General features: G+C 43.8%; 1 protein-coding gene across 1 annotated transcript in view; it reads left to right on the top strand.

The window, feature by feature from the left end:
- Nucleotides 1-15,381, top strand: part of LOC113426492 (uncharacterized) — an 807,865-nt gene that overhangs the window by 181,848 nt on the left and 610,636 nt on the right. The gene's annotated exons all lie outside the window — the stretch shown is intronic.

Genomic DNA, 15,381 nt, shown 5'->3' with positions numbered 1-15,381 from the left:
TTAAAAGATAACTGACACGGAATATGAAAATATATGTATAATAGGGGACTTCAACGCAATCATGGACACTAAATAAAATATAGAAGCAGTAAAAGAATTAAAAAAATAAGAACACTTCCAAAAACCGTTTTTGAAATGACGCAAGAAATAGGCTTATAGGATATATGGAGAGAGGTAAACCCAAAAACAAATCAATATGCATACTACTTGAACGGACACCAATCCGAATAGACATGGTGTAGATGATGCCAGAAATGAGAACTAATGTCCAAGAGATAGACATAAAAACGAACATATGGGCAGACCACAACCCCATAAAAGTTACATGGAAGGGACAAAAGAAGAAACCGAGATGGACAATGAATCAAACTACTTTAAAAGACAAGGAATTTATACAAATGATGGAAAAATAAATTATTTTTTTCTTTAAAGAAAATCGAAAAGAAGAAACATCACTGCAAAATATCTGGGATATGGCAAAAGCGTACATTCAAGGGTTAGCAATAACATACATAGCAAGAAAAAATAAGAAAAAGAAAACAACAGCAAAATGTACTACAAGAAGAGCTTTAAAGACTAGAGATAGAACTGCAGAATGACCCGCAAAAAAATCAATGTAATAAAACATAAACTGAATCTAATAGTGCAAGATGAAATGGCACAAAAAATTAAAATGGCAAAACAACACTTTTTTGAACACGCAAATAAGCCAGGTAGATGGCTAGCGTACAAGTTGAAAAAAGAGAAAGAGAAGAAAATGATACACCAACTGATAAATGAAAAGGGGATCCTCCATCACCAGAATGAAAATGAAAAGAAAATAACTCAGAAATTATTTAGGAAATTCTGCAAGTCAAGAAAAAATGTCAGAAGATACAATAAAACAATATTTGGAAAAGGCTGGTCTACCCCAAATACCAGACACAGTGAAAACAATGTTAAATGAAAGAATAACAATGGAAATAACGGAAGCAATTAAATGACAAAAGAACAATAAAACACCTGGACCAGACAGGTTTCTGGCAGAACTGTATAAAAGCCTATAAGAGGCACTAGGACTGTCAATGCTGGAGTTCTACAACTAAGCGCTATCAAAGGCCAAGCTCCCCAAAAGTTGGACAGAACCATACATTACGTTAATACCAAAGGAAGACACAGATCCTCAACAGATAAAAAATTACAGACCAATATCATTATTAAATGTAGATTATAAAATGCATGCCTCTATATTTCAGAAAGATTAAAAAGAGTCTTAAACAAATTTATACATCCTGACCAGAATGGTTTCCTACCTAAAAGACAATTGAAAAATAACATGAGGGACCCAAATTAATAAAGAAAATAGAATAATTCGGTGTGGTGGCAGCACTTAAAATAAACAAGAAAAAATCAAGATATTAACAAAGAATCTTACAAATAAACAGAAAAACAAACTGACAGACAAGATGGACATGTAGACAACTAAAAAAGTTAAGTACCTGGGAATCTGGCTAACAGCAAGATGCACATCCATTAAAAAAAACAACTACACTAAATTAATACATCAAATAAAGATATATTTGGAAAAATTGAAAAGTTTACAGCTGTCGCTGGTAGGAAGGATAGTCACAATAAAAAAATGAATATCTTACCAAAATTGCTATTTCTAGTCCAAGTAATCCCAATAAAACTAGGAAAAAACTTTTTTGAGGACTTAAATAAATTGATTTCAAAGTTCGTCTGGCAAGGAAAGAAACCAAGAATCAAATTGAAAATGCTACAAGACACTAAAAATGGGGGGGGAGGGGGGACTACCAGACTGGGAGCTGTATTACCTCAGTGCTCACGTAGATGAAGGAGTGGATAAATTTGAAGAACAAAAAAAGATTGACTTTAGAAGGGCATGATTTATAATTGCGGTGGCATGCATTTGTATGGTACGGGAAAAGTAAACTATACAGATACTTCCAAAGGCACTATATCAGGAATGTTCTCTTGTCAGTATGGGAAAAAATTAAACAAAATCACTATATGAAAATACCGATCTGGCTATCCACAATGGAAGCATTAATAAAGCCCAATGCTTTAGAACTGGATAAAATGGTAAGGTACAAAGATATTCTAAACGAACAAGGGGACCTAAAATCAAAACATGAACTAAAAAATCAGGGAATTGACCTGGCCTGGTAACCACATATTCAAATACAAATGAGAAATAAGAAAGATACAGAAACATATGGATTTTATAAAGAACACCAAGAATTGGATCAGATATTGTTAGGGATGGATGATAAATTAATAAAGAAAAGTTATAATTACTTATTGAATGTTAAAATGGAAGAATACGTAAAAGAAACATGATAGTATGGGCCAAAAATGTTGGATATAGCATAGTACTAGACTATTGGCAAAAACTGTGAGACAGAAATTACAAATTGATGATGTCAACAGCATATAAAGAAAACCTGTACAAAATGTTCTATAGATGGCATTTGCCACCAGCAAGAATGGCAAAAATGTTCCAAAACATATCGCCAGAGTGCTGGAAATGCAAATAGATACCGGGATCCTATTACCATATGTGGTGGACTGTCAGCCTCAAGAGATACCCATCCCTACCTATCAAGATATATCCGCTCCTAATTATGGTTCATTTGTTGCTATGCTTTTTACTTCTCTTTCGGCTGTCATGAAACGGTGGGAGGGGAATCTTGAAGGGAAGAAGGCAGGAGGTGTTTTGCATTCTTTGCTGGGTAAGGAAAGGGAGGGGGATTCTTTGTTGTAACTTTCCATTTCTCACTAACCTCTGTCCTCTTATATGCGCAACTGCGAACTTTTATCAAAATATGTCAAGGTCACTGACAGTAGCCTCATCATCACCTAGAGATGACCACATGATCCTATTCAGAAGTTTTAATTGGAAGAATCATTTGATCTCTGGAGGGGGGAGCAATTCTATCCCTTTGTATATGCATTTTACCCGCCAATATTTTAGTTTCGGAATTGATTCTGTTTGCTACCATTCATTTTCCAGTAAAAGATAAATTCTGCTCTACACCATGGAGTCTGAGTATTTCTTTCTTGGGATCTAGAAGGAGCACAGTCTGACATTATTCCGAAACTAAAAATATATCAACCCACCGGAGAAAACAGCAACTTTTCTTCCGAGGGGGCTTTCTCTCATGTCGGCTCCAGCCAGCGATGAAGAGGACCAGGGAGCTGTGGGGGGCAGCCCTTGCTGCTGCCAGAGATGCCGGCTGCTGATTTACTGGCAGACCTGACCCTGGAAGAAACCCCAGCTGAGATGCCCAGATGGTCGTTGGGGGTTGGTTGGAGAGATCGGGACGACCCCCTCCTCCCAGAATCACTGTAAGACGAAGAGGTGCGAAGGAACGGCTGTGGCAGGAGGGGGAGGAGATGGAATGCAGGCTGGATCAAGGCGGCAGATTCCTTATGGATGCTTCTGAAAAGCCCGGCACAGCTCAAGGTATGAGGGGAAGAGGGAGCGAAGTCAGCCCGGAGAAGTCGAGCCACCCCACCCCCTAGCCCAACCTACGCCGGTGCAGCCACCCGTGACCGCCTGGGGAGCCCCAGCAATAGGTGTGCCTCCTGGAAGGCGCCCCTGCCTCCCTAGATGTGAAATTTGGAGGAAATCCCAGAGACTTGGGGTTTTTCCTGGTGCAAGTGGGAAGCTACATGGCAGAATTTGAAAGGGAGTTCACTTCTGAAGCAGCCAAAGTGAGATGTGTCACCAGGACCCTGGAAGGATGGCAGCGGACTGGGTGGTGACTTTGTTCAATGATAACTCCCCCAACTGCGAAACCTCGATGTTTTCATGACTGCATTGAGGAGAAGATTTGAAGACCCCTGGCAGAGAGAAGGGCTAGAATCAAAATGAAAACCTTGACCCAAGGGGAGATCGGTGGCAGACTACACCCAGGAGTTCAGGCAGTTGGTCTCCTGTCTCCGAGGCTGGCCCCAAGAGGCCCTGGTGGAAACCTACAAAGATGGCTTAAATGAAGATGTATACCACATGTGCATCTCCCGGAAGGATCCACGTGATTTGCAGTCGTGGTACTTGCTGGCGGAAGAGGTGGATATTGATCTGGCTCGAAACAGACGCAGAAGGGGTCCTGGCTGGAGAAATCTAAACCCCCACGCCCCAAGAGGCCTCCACTCCCCAAAGAGGAGGGATGGCAGCAAGAGCCAAGACCACAGCCTGCTTCCGTTGCGGGAAAGAGGGCCACCGGATGGCGGAGTGCCGAGTCAAGTTGGGCCCATCAAAGCCGCAGGGTCCAGGGACGAAGCCCGGTAAACCCCCAACCAAGTCCCGCGAGACCGGACTGAAGGCGAGGAGGTTGTAGAGGTCGCCCTTCCGGGCGGGAGGAGCTGGGACCTCCAACCTTACTCGACGAGACCGATTCGGAGGATGACGCCTCGGTAAGTCCTACCCAGGGGCCCATGACCATCCCAATAAAGTTAAGGGACCCTACATCGGGGACCGAGGAGAGATGTTGGCCTTGTTGGACTCGGGGTGCACGAGGTGTGTAATTAACATGAAAGTAGTTAAAGACATGGGCATCGGACTGAGAACTTTGAAAACGCCCATAGCTTTCTGTCAATTGGACGGATCTGTGGCGGGAGGTAGCCCGGCAATCTTTATAACGGAACCCTTAGAAATGACCATGGGAACTCACCGCAGATTTTGTGCTTTATCGTGGCCCCTGGGATGGAACAGCCTTTAATACTGGGACTCCCTTGGCTTGAAATGGAACCCCACATAAACTGGAGGGAAGGGTGGATACGCATCCGCACCGATCGCCCACCGGAAGGGAGGAGCCCCACTCTCGAGAGGGGAGGAGAAGCCCCATCCGAAGCCCCAAGTTCGGCTGAGGTAGCTTCCGCAGGTGTCGAACGAGTGGAGGGGAGGAGAAAATCCCGAAGGAATACTGGGACTTAAGAGAAGTGTTTAGTGAAAAAGCCTCTGACGAACTCCTCCCCACCGATCAACCGATTGCAGCATCGAATTTCTACTGGGTAACGCTCCCGAAACCGAAGCTGTATCCGATGACACCGGGGAGCTGGAAGAACTGAGAGCGTTCATCGACAAAAATCTGAAACGTGGCTTCATCACGCCTGCCAGACCTCGGTGGCGGCCCCTGTGATGTTCGCGAGAAGAAAGATGGCTCAAAACGTCTGGTAGTGGACTATAGAAATTTAAACGCCGTGTCGGTGGAGAATATGTACCCCTCCCCTGATGAAGGACATGATAGCCCACCTGGCGAAGGGGAAGATTTTCACAAAGTTGGACTTGAGGGAGGCATACTACAGGATCCGAATTAAGAAAGGCGATGAGTGGAAGACTGCGTTCAACTGCCCGATGGGTTGCTTCCAGTTCAACGTTCTTCCTTTCGCCTACAGGGCGCCCGCTGTTTTCATGCAAATGATAAATCAAGTGCTTCACGAACATCTATACAAGGGGTTCTGGTCTATCTTGATGATATTCTCATCTACACGGAGAATAAAGACGAACATGTGAAACTCGTACGCTCGGTGTTGCACAAGCTGAGGGCAGCCAAACTGTACGCCAAACTGTCCAAGTGTGAGTTCCATCAAGAAAAGATCGACTACTTGGGATATCGTATCTCTCCCGAGGGCATCGAGATGGATCCAGAGAAAGTGCGAGCTGTATTGGAATGGGCCCCGAGAACCCGGAAGCAACTTCAAAGTTTTCTTGGGTTCGCCAACTTCTATCGGCAATTCATCCCGTCTTTTGCAAAAATAGCAATGCCCATCACCAACCTTCTGAAGACAAAGGGGGAAGCGAAACCAAAACCCAGCCAACCGTTGAATTGGTCCATGGAATGCCAAGCCGCATTTGAAAAGTTAAAAAGACTTTTTGCTGCAGAACCAGTATTGAAACACCCGACATGGATGCCCCTTTCGTGATCCAAGCTGATGCAAGCGACGTGGCGGTGGGGGCGGTTCTACTTCAATTAAATGAGAAGGGGACGCTACAGCCGTGTGCTTATACCTCCCGAAAATTGACTGACACTGAAAGGAGATGGGCCGTCTGGGAGAAGGAAGCTTTTGCAGTCCGTTGGGCTCTTCTAACCTGGAGACAATTTTTGGAAGGAGCGAAGCATCCTTTTGAGGTATGGACGGACCATAAAAATCTGGAAGCTTTAAAGACTCCTCGAAAGCTATCTCCTAAGCAGGTTAGGTGGGCTCAGTTTTTCAAGCGATTCAATTCTCGTTGAAGTATATCCCAGGGGAAAAAATTTTATGGCGGATGCTTTGTCTAGAATGCCTCAATACAACAGTATCCTAAAAGAAGTGGTAAGACCAATCGTGTCCACTACACAGCTGGCTGCTCCTGTAATTACCAGAGCACAAAAAAGAGACCAGGAGAGGGATCTGTCCACTGACCTGATGGAACGATTTTAAAGAGGCTTTGAAAACAGATGAGTGGTTCCTAGCAAATACGAATAATTGCACTATTCGAAATGGTCTAGCCTGGATAGGTGCAAAATTGTATGTACCCCAAATCCTAAGAAGCCAAGTTTTACAACAAACTCATGATTCTAAAGCGGCTGGTCATTTGGGTTTGTGAAGACTCTACATTTGGTGAAACGACAATTCTGGTGGCCTTCGCTGAAAAAGGACATTGAGACTTATGTAGCGAGCTGTCCAGTTTGTGCTTCAGCGAAAAGGCCGCCTGGTAAACCACCAGGTTTGTTGCAGAATGTGGCCAGGCCAACGGCACCTTGGAAGGAAATTTCCATGGACTTTATAGTAGATCTACCCGAGAGTGTTGGACATACTGTCATTTGGGTAGTGACTGATTTGTTTTCCAAACAAGCTCATTTCATCCCTTGCTCTAAGATTCCTTCAGCGAAATCATTGGCCAGAATGTTCATTATACATGTCTACAGGTTGCATGGCGTTCCTGAGCGTGTAGTTTCTGATCGGGGGTCCAATTTACCTCGAACTTCTGGAGAGAATTCTTGAAATTGATAGGCTCCGCCCAGAGCCTAAGCTCCGCCCATCATCCCCAAACAAATGGGGCCTGTGAGAGGACAAACGGGTGTTGGAACAGTACCTCAGATGTTATATAAACTATCAGCAAGATAATTGGGTGGATTTACTGCCTTTTTGCGGAGGTGGCGTATAATAATTCTGTACACAGTAGTACGGATTTACCCTTTCAAAGTAGCCACGGGACAAGATTTTGTGCCCATACCTGAACTGCCTCGAGAAATTCCCACTATCCAATCGTTGGACGATTGGATATCTAAGCTTCAACAAAATTGGCCGGTCGTTCGTAAAGCTCTGGACGAGGCACACCAATCTCATAAAAATTTGCTGACAGGAAGCGAGCCCCACAAATGATGTATAAGGTGGGCGATAAAGTTTTCCTCTCGACCAGATATTTGCAGACTACACAGAAGTCGAAGAAGTTGGGTCCTAAAACGTGGGACCTTTTCCCATTGAGAGGATTGTAAATCCGGTGACTGTTCAACTGACTTTACCAAAGACTCTTCGTCGTATTCATCCTGTTTTCCATGTTAGTTTGTTGAAACCAGAACATACCAGTACTTTGCGGCCGACCCAGTCTGATCCACCGCACCCCTGTTAATCGAGGGGAACAACATTTCGAGATTAAAGAAATTCTAGATTCTAGGAAATGGAGGGGTCGTGTCCAATATCTTGTAGCGTGGAAACATTTTCCTCTTTCCCAAGCTGAATGGGTTAATGAAAAGGACATTAGGGCCCCTGATTTGCTAAAAAGTTTTATGCCAAATACCCTGATAAACCCTAGGAATGTATGCCAATGTTAATACATAATTGTTTTTCTCTTACAGGGACTAATGTCCTTCTTCTAGGGGTCCGAATGTCAGCCTCAAGAGATACCCATCCCTACCTATCAAGATATATCCGCTCCTAATTATGGTTCATTTGTTGCTATGCTTTTTACTTCTCTTTCGGCTGTCATGAAACGGTGGGAGGGGGAATCTTCAAGGGAAGAAGGCAGGAGGTGTTTTGCATTCTTTTGCTGGGTAAGGAAAGGGAGGGGGATTCTTTGTTGTAACTTTCCATTTCTCACTAACCTCTGTCCTCTTATATGCGCAACTGCGAACTTTTATCAAAATATGTCAAGGTCACTGACAGTAGCCTCATCATCACCTAGAGATGACCACATGATCCTATTCAGAAGTTTTAATTGGAAGAATCATTTGATCTCTGGAGGGGGGAGCAATTCTATCCCTTTGTATATGCATTTTACCCGCCAATATTTTAGTTTCGAATTGATTCTGTTTGCTACCATTCATTTTCCAGTAAAAGATAAATTCTGCTCTACACCATGGAGTCTGAGTATTTCTTTCTTGGGATCTAGAAGGAGCACAGTCTGTCCAATGGCGAAAATATATCGGTTAAACATAAAAAGGTGGATAGAAGAAATGTATAATAAAAATCAAATCAAATAAAAATCAAATAAAAAAAAAAAAATCAAATAAAAAACCCCAAGGTATTCTAGAGTCAAAAGTGAGGCCATCTGTCCAACAGCTAAACCTACGCTGACATAGGATTATGCAACAACGAATGATCGCAAAACACATCAGCAAATCTACAACAGAATAGCTGGAAAAGAAAAAAACCAAGGTGTTCCAATGGCAGTCAAAGTCCAAGCCAGTAGTGGGATTCAAATTTTTCTACTACTGGTTCTGTGGGTGTAACTTGGTGGGCGTGGCAGGGAAAGATCCAGTCAGAGGTGGTATTTGCCGGTTCTCCGAACTACTCAAAATTTCTGCTACCGGTTCTCCAGAACTGGTCAGAACCTGCTGAATACCACCTCTGGTCCAAACCTCAACCCGATTGGCAGGACCTCAAGAGAGTTGTGCATAAAAAAACACCCACAAACCTGGATGAACTGAAACAATGCTGTAAAGAAGAGTGAGCCAAAATTCCTCCACAATGCTACAAGAGACTGATAAAGTCACACAGAAAAGAATTACTTCTAGTTGTTGCTGCTAAAGATGGTTCTACAAATTATTGAATCTTACATTTTTCACACACGACTTCTCCGTTTTGGCTTTCTTTTTATAAAATAAATGATGATCTGATGTAATATGCCATGTATTGTTGTTCGTCTGCGATTGTATTTTTCCGACTTTTAAGAACTTCTAAGGACCAATTGATTTTTTTTTTACTATGTCCTGATTTGTAAGCTCAAAGAAGTCAAGGAGAATGTACTTTCTTTTTCACACGACTGTCTACCTGGAAACCTGGGGAGAGATTATACATTTGGAGATATACATGAGATGATAATCAATGTCAATCAATGTCTTTCAAGCCTGAAAAATATCTCAAAATGGTTACAGTCAAACCTTCTGCTCTTAACCTTCTGCTCTTAATCAGGAATTTGATCAATTTGGTGATTGCTCATCTGTTGAGATGGTTCAGGCCTCAACAGGTTTCTGAGGCCATGGAAACTTTCACAGGAAACCACTAGCCCAGGGGTCTGCAACCTTAAACATTCAAAAGAGCCATTTGGACCCTTTTCCCACAGAAAAATAAAACACTGGGAGCCACAAAACCTGGGTGGGCATGGCCAACTCGATGTCACTCATTCCACCCAGTCACGACCCCCCTAGCCATGCCTACCCAGCCACAAAAACCTTCTCTATGTCTCTCTCTCCCCCTCACTCTGTATCTCTCTGCCCCTCTCTCTCTTTCCCACCCCGTCTCTCTCCTCCCCCTTCTTTCTTTCTCTCTCTCTTTTTTGATACCTTCTCAGGCCAGGCGAGGGAGGGGAGGGTGAGGGCCAGCCGGTGATGGGATAAGGAGTCACAGCAGAGGGCCCAAAGAGATGCATGCAGCTCCAGAGCCACGGGTTGCCGACACCCGCACTAACCTGTGGGTTAGTCATGTAACCAAAACCACAGAAGGCATGCTTGATTATTTTTGTAATTTTTATAATTTCTACATTTCTGTCGTGTGCCAGCTGCCTCTTACTGTATGTAATGAAGCAAAAGCAAAGAAATGTATCAATATCCTGTGCTCCAAGTAAGGGCAGAAAATGCCTTCCACAACCCCTTTGGTGACATCCCAATTGTAGTAGTCCTCACTTACTGACTGTAATTGGGACAGGCATCTGTGTCACCTAGCTTTTAATGTGCATATATTTTTTGTCTCTAAGTTGCCCACAGTTGTGTCATGATAAGGTTGGCTGCCAATAAATTTTATAAAGAAATACAACTGATCAATCAAAACATTCAATAGCTATTGTTTAAAAAGTGTTGGGTTAAGCAGTTGAACCTGGTGAATAAACGGAAGCGGGGACCAAAAGGAAAACACGGTTCTTGTAAGCTAGAGATGAAAGTAAAACAAGCCAGAAAAGACCCAGAAGGGGCACATCAATCCGATCTTGTTGCCCGGAAAACATCAGGTCCACTGCAGAATAATTGAGTTGGGGGGGACCTTGGAGGTCTTCTAGTCCATCCCCTGTTCAGGCAGGAGACCCTATTCCATTCCGAACAGACGGCTGTCCAATCTCCTCTGAAGACCCTCCAGTGACGGAGCTCCCACAACCTCTGGAGGGGAGCCATTCCCAAAGGATCCACCTTCGTTTGAAAGAGGCTTTTTAGATCTTCTCCCCAGCAGAAAATTGCAGCCACCAGTTTCACAGCCTGCAGCCCCAGCGGGCTCCGATCTGGGGAGGGAAGGAACCTGCAGCTGACACGCTTCAGCCCAGTTGCTTCTCTGCTTCCAGGCCGTGGAGGGAAGTGAACTGACTTGCTCCCGAACTCTCCTCCCACCTGTTGCCCCCAACTCACCTGCCAATTGCTGCTTCCATCCTGGGAAGAGCACAGAAGCCGCTCTGCGCACCGTCTTCCTCCCATTAGCTTCCCGGAAGAGGAAGTTCCTCGGCGCTTCTCATCTCCTCCCATCCTTTCTAGCAATAAAGTACTCAATGGTTTAAAAATTTCTTCTTTTTTAAGCTCAAACACGGATGGCGCTAAACTGTGGATGGCTTTCTAGGCAGATCTTGCATCACTGCCATCTAGCGACAGAAAGTAGAAAAACACGCTTTTCCCGGCTCCACCAAAGCCTTTGGAAGATGTTTTCACTGATTACATGGCAGCAGGTCGTTTTCGACTCCTGGCAACCGACCTTTGCAACTGATTGAAAAGAAGGATTCCGTTTATTGATGAGCAGAACCGTAACAACAGCATGAAGTTCTGGGAAAGCTGACAAAATGGCTGAATGTGTAGATGGGTCTTTATAGATTTCTGTGACTTTGAAGTATGAACTGTTCTCAGGATTGTGCAATGAAAGGGGCTTTTGTGTCTTTCGCTTTTTCAATGGTGGTGAGTTAATCCTATTATGTCCTAAAAGGTCACCCTCCTGTTCTTAGAATTTGGGCGGGGCAATGCACATTTTAATCCCATCAACTGGAGCTGAAGGTTGTTTGTTTGTGAATAGGCTGGCCTGGATTTCCTAATGATCACAAAACATCCACCTCTAAAGACTTCAGGCATCTGCTGGAAGCTGTGGGGCTGCTTTCTGCCTTTGTTAAGATTTTTTTCTCTCCATTTCTCCTTTGGGGAAATATAATATTCTGCCTTTTAATATCCCCAAAAATATTTCATTATCTGGGGGGATGGGGAATGTTTGTGATTACTACTTACGGTACACTCACACCTTTTGATCTAACTTTAGAGCAAGGGGGGACGTTAATTGATGAAATGATCTCAAGCACCTCAGCAAAATTTAAAGGACCAGGTTTCCCCATGGATGTCGACTGAAGGCTTTTAAGAAGAAACTGCACAGTCCCTTGTCTGAAATGGAATAGAGTCTCCGGCATTGATCACAGGGGTTGGAGTAGAAGACCTCTAAAGCCCCTTCCAACTCTCATAGTTTGTGTAAATACAGGTAGTCCTTACAACTTGCAACCACAGTTGAGCCCAAAATTTCACTGTTGCTAAGGGAGACATCTCTTTCTGTGACAGTTAAGTGAATCATTGCTGTTGTTAGTCACACAATTGTTCAGTGAATTGGGCTTCCCTGTTAACTTTCCTGGTCACAAAAGAGAATCACGTGACTCTGGGACACTGCAACTGTCATAAATATGGGTGTTTTGGCAAGCATCTGAATTCTGATCATGTGACCATGGGGATGCTGCAATGGTTGTGTGTAAAACAATCATCAAGTCACTTTTTTCAGTGCTGTTGAGTGGTTACTAAATGAATTGTTGTAAGTTGAGGACTATCTGTAAGAAAAAAGGCAAGAAATACTGTGTACAACCACACTGATTAACATAGTCCTCTCTTAATGACAGCCATTGGGATCCGCAATCTATTCCTAACTGATGTGGTCATTAAATGTCCTCACTTAACCATGCCACCTTACAATATCTGTTCTGTGGTCATTATGTGAATCACCATGTTCTGTTTAGTGCAACGTAGTGTCATGCCCCTGTCGGAGTCTGAATCTGAGAAGGAAGCCAAACAGCTGACAGGGAGTGGGAGTGTGGCTCCATTGGCTGTGGAGGAAACTGGGGAAGGGCAAAGTCCGACTGGGCAGAGCAGGGAAAACGTAAAACAAGGGAGAGGGAATTCAGAGGGCCCACTCCCTCTTCATCCTAGGGCACACAGGGAGGAATGGAGAAGAGAGCAATGTAGGTTGTGTGGCTTACGGAGGGAGAAAAGGGCCTGATTCCCTTTATTAGCTGCAGCTGGGAACACAGTGTATAAAAAAGGCAAGCTGCGTGCAGCAGGCTGCTGGGAGGAAATGTGACTTTATCTTGTATTGTCGTGGCTTATCTGTGTTCCTGGCATTTTCCCAACTGTGTGAGTTTTGCCATGCTTTCAAGTCTCCAATTCTTGCTCCTGCCCTGCCAAACTAATTACTTCAGTTTGGCTTGTTTGGACTGAAGTTACAGTTTGTGTGTACCTTGTTTTGGACTGAATTTTCTGCAGTCAAAGGCTATTCCTGGGAGAGTTTTTCTCCAGCCGGAAGGTAACCTGGACATTGGGGGCAAAGTTGGAGCTAATAAAGGGACTCCTGTTGCTTATCTGACTGTGTTGCCTTAGTGCCACGCCTCGGGTCATCACATGTACCATGACTGTGACTTGCAAGTTCTTGTCAATTTTGTTTGTTGGAAGCCAATTGTGAAGGTTCCAAATGGTGATTCCATGACTGTGGGACACCACAATTATCGTAATTGCAAGCCAGTGCCAACCCCAAATAACTGTGATGGCCACAACGTTGAGGAACACTTTTTCAGCACCAATGTAAGTGATAAGTGAGGACTGTCTGTAAGACCGAACATCCCAAAGGGTGTTCATTTAAGAAGCTCCGAAGTATAAGACAAACCTAACTTTTGGGGAGGAAAACAAAAAAAAAACCCTGCCTCTGCCTCCCAGCAATTTGCCTCCTTGCAGCAAACAGCTTGGTCAGCTTCAGCACAGCCTGATTAGCACAAGCAATTGTGCTAATTGTGCTGATTGTTGGATCGGCCTCCGAACGATCACTGTTTCAGGCTGCAGGGATTGCCATAGCCAATTGCTGCCCGAGCGCGCCCCATTTTCGGCCTCTGCATCCCGTTTTCAGCCTCCGCACGCCCCGTTTTTAGCCTCCGTGTGCCCGATTTTGGCCCATTCTAGGCAGTGGGGATCAGAACGGGCAGAAATAGGCAATGGCAATACCTGCAGCCTGAAACAGCTGATCGTCGTAAGGCCGATCCAACTGACGATCAGCTGCTTGTGCTATCAGGCTGTGCTGGAGCTAATTAGGCTGTTTGCTGTTTACTGCAAGGAGGCAAATTGCTGGGAAGCAGAGCCCAAAGGGTGGGACTAGTGGGTGGGCGGGGCTTCAGCCACATTCACTGTATAAGATGCACAGACATTTTCACACACTTTTGGGGGTGGAAAAAGTGTATCTCACATTTTGAAAAATACAGTATTTAAAAAAATCCTAGGTTAAACACAGTTATGTCAGGATAATAAATGGATGGTGCATCACTAGGAAATCCTGTGTTTGTTTGCTAGGTATGGAAGTTAAAAAAAATCACAGGAGGAAGCAGTGGCATTATCAGTTCCATATTGTTTCCAAGAAAAGAAACGTCCATAACGACAACCCCACTATGAAGGAGAACCGGTTTTAAAGCATGTAGTACCACCAATGGAATAAAATCTGACTCTTAGATTGGCTTTCTTAAATTTTGCCTGATATCTTTATGTGACCTTATACAAATATCCTGAGGCTTTGCAAGGGTTTCTAACTCCTAACCATAAGATGAGACATGATAAACATATGCACTAACATGTGACACCAAGGAAAGTGAGAAAGGAAAAATGATGAAAGATACATTTACTATTTTAAAGTTTAGAAATTTTGCACATGTTTAAATTCAAAGTAATTTGGAGCTAGAGACTGAGACCAAAAGAGCCCCTTTGTTCCTCCAGACGCCGGTCCTGATCTGCTCCTGATCACTGAGTGTCCTCCTACAAAGGGATCACGTGCAATGAGACCTACTAAAAAAGATTGTAACCTGTAATTTTGAACGGTGGTGGTGAAATCAACCATCTTGGAATTCTTTGGTGTCTTCCGATCCCAGCAAAATCAGGATTATTCGTCTGCATAGCTAAAATGTCACTTTTGCTGCTACAAATAATGTTCCTCTCTTTATTTAAAATGGATTTTGAAAAAAAAACATTAAGGAGCCCTGGGAGAGAAGTGGAAGAACAGAAAATGTCTCCCACGTGTTTGGGAAGAGAGCTTTGCATTACCGTGTCCCAACATTTATAGAAATGCCAACACTTTCCTTTGTCTTTCTCAAAAAGCTATTGATGCTTCTTACCCAATTCTGTTTTAGAAATGAAGCGTTATCTACAGTGCAATTTTTTTCTCACATCTCTCTACCAAGGGGGGGAGGGGACCACTAAAGTATCAGTCCCTTATGGATGCTCTCACACCCAGCTGTCAAAGGCTAACAAGGAGGCCCTCAAAACAAAGGAGATCACAGGAGATAAACCAGGAGATCCTGTGCCCAAAACTACAATCCTTTTTCTCCTCAACTCTTCTCCATGAAGGTCACCTGCAAGGCAGAACAGCTTTTACATCTGAAATTTTACCCTGGTTTTGTCATTGCCACAAACTCCCCCAATATATTTGCTACTCATATGGTATCTTCCACTTGCGTGCCTCATTCTTGACACAATCTGAACAGACATGCACTGAATTGCTGGAACTGTTAAGATGAACTTTGAAACCCTCTACTTCTCTTCTCCTCTCACTTTCTCTTTATATGAGGAACCACAATCTCTAAATATAGCCTGAGTGCTCCTATCCCTCCCCATGAGATGCTGGCTGCAGAATTCTGAGAGAGAGGCAGGG

Source organism: Notechis scutatus, chromosome 2, assembly GCF_049901735.1.
Source record: "Notechis scutatus isolate UNSWTSFEM ecotype Mainland chromosome 2, rNotScu1.2, whole genome shotgun sequence".
NCBI lineage: Eukaryota > Metazoa > Chordata > Lepidosauria > Squamata > Elapidae > Notechis > Notechis scutatus.
This window is presented reverse-complemented; position numbering and strand designations above follow the sequence as displayed.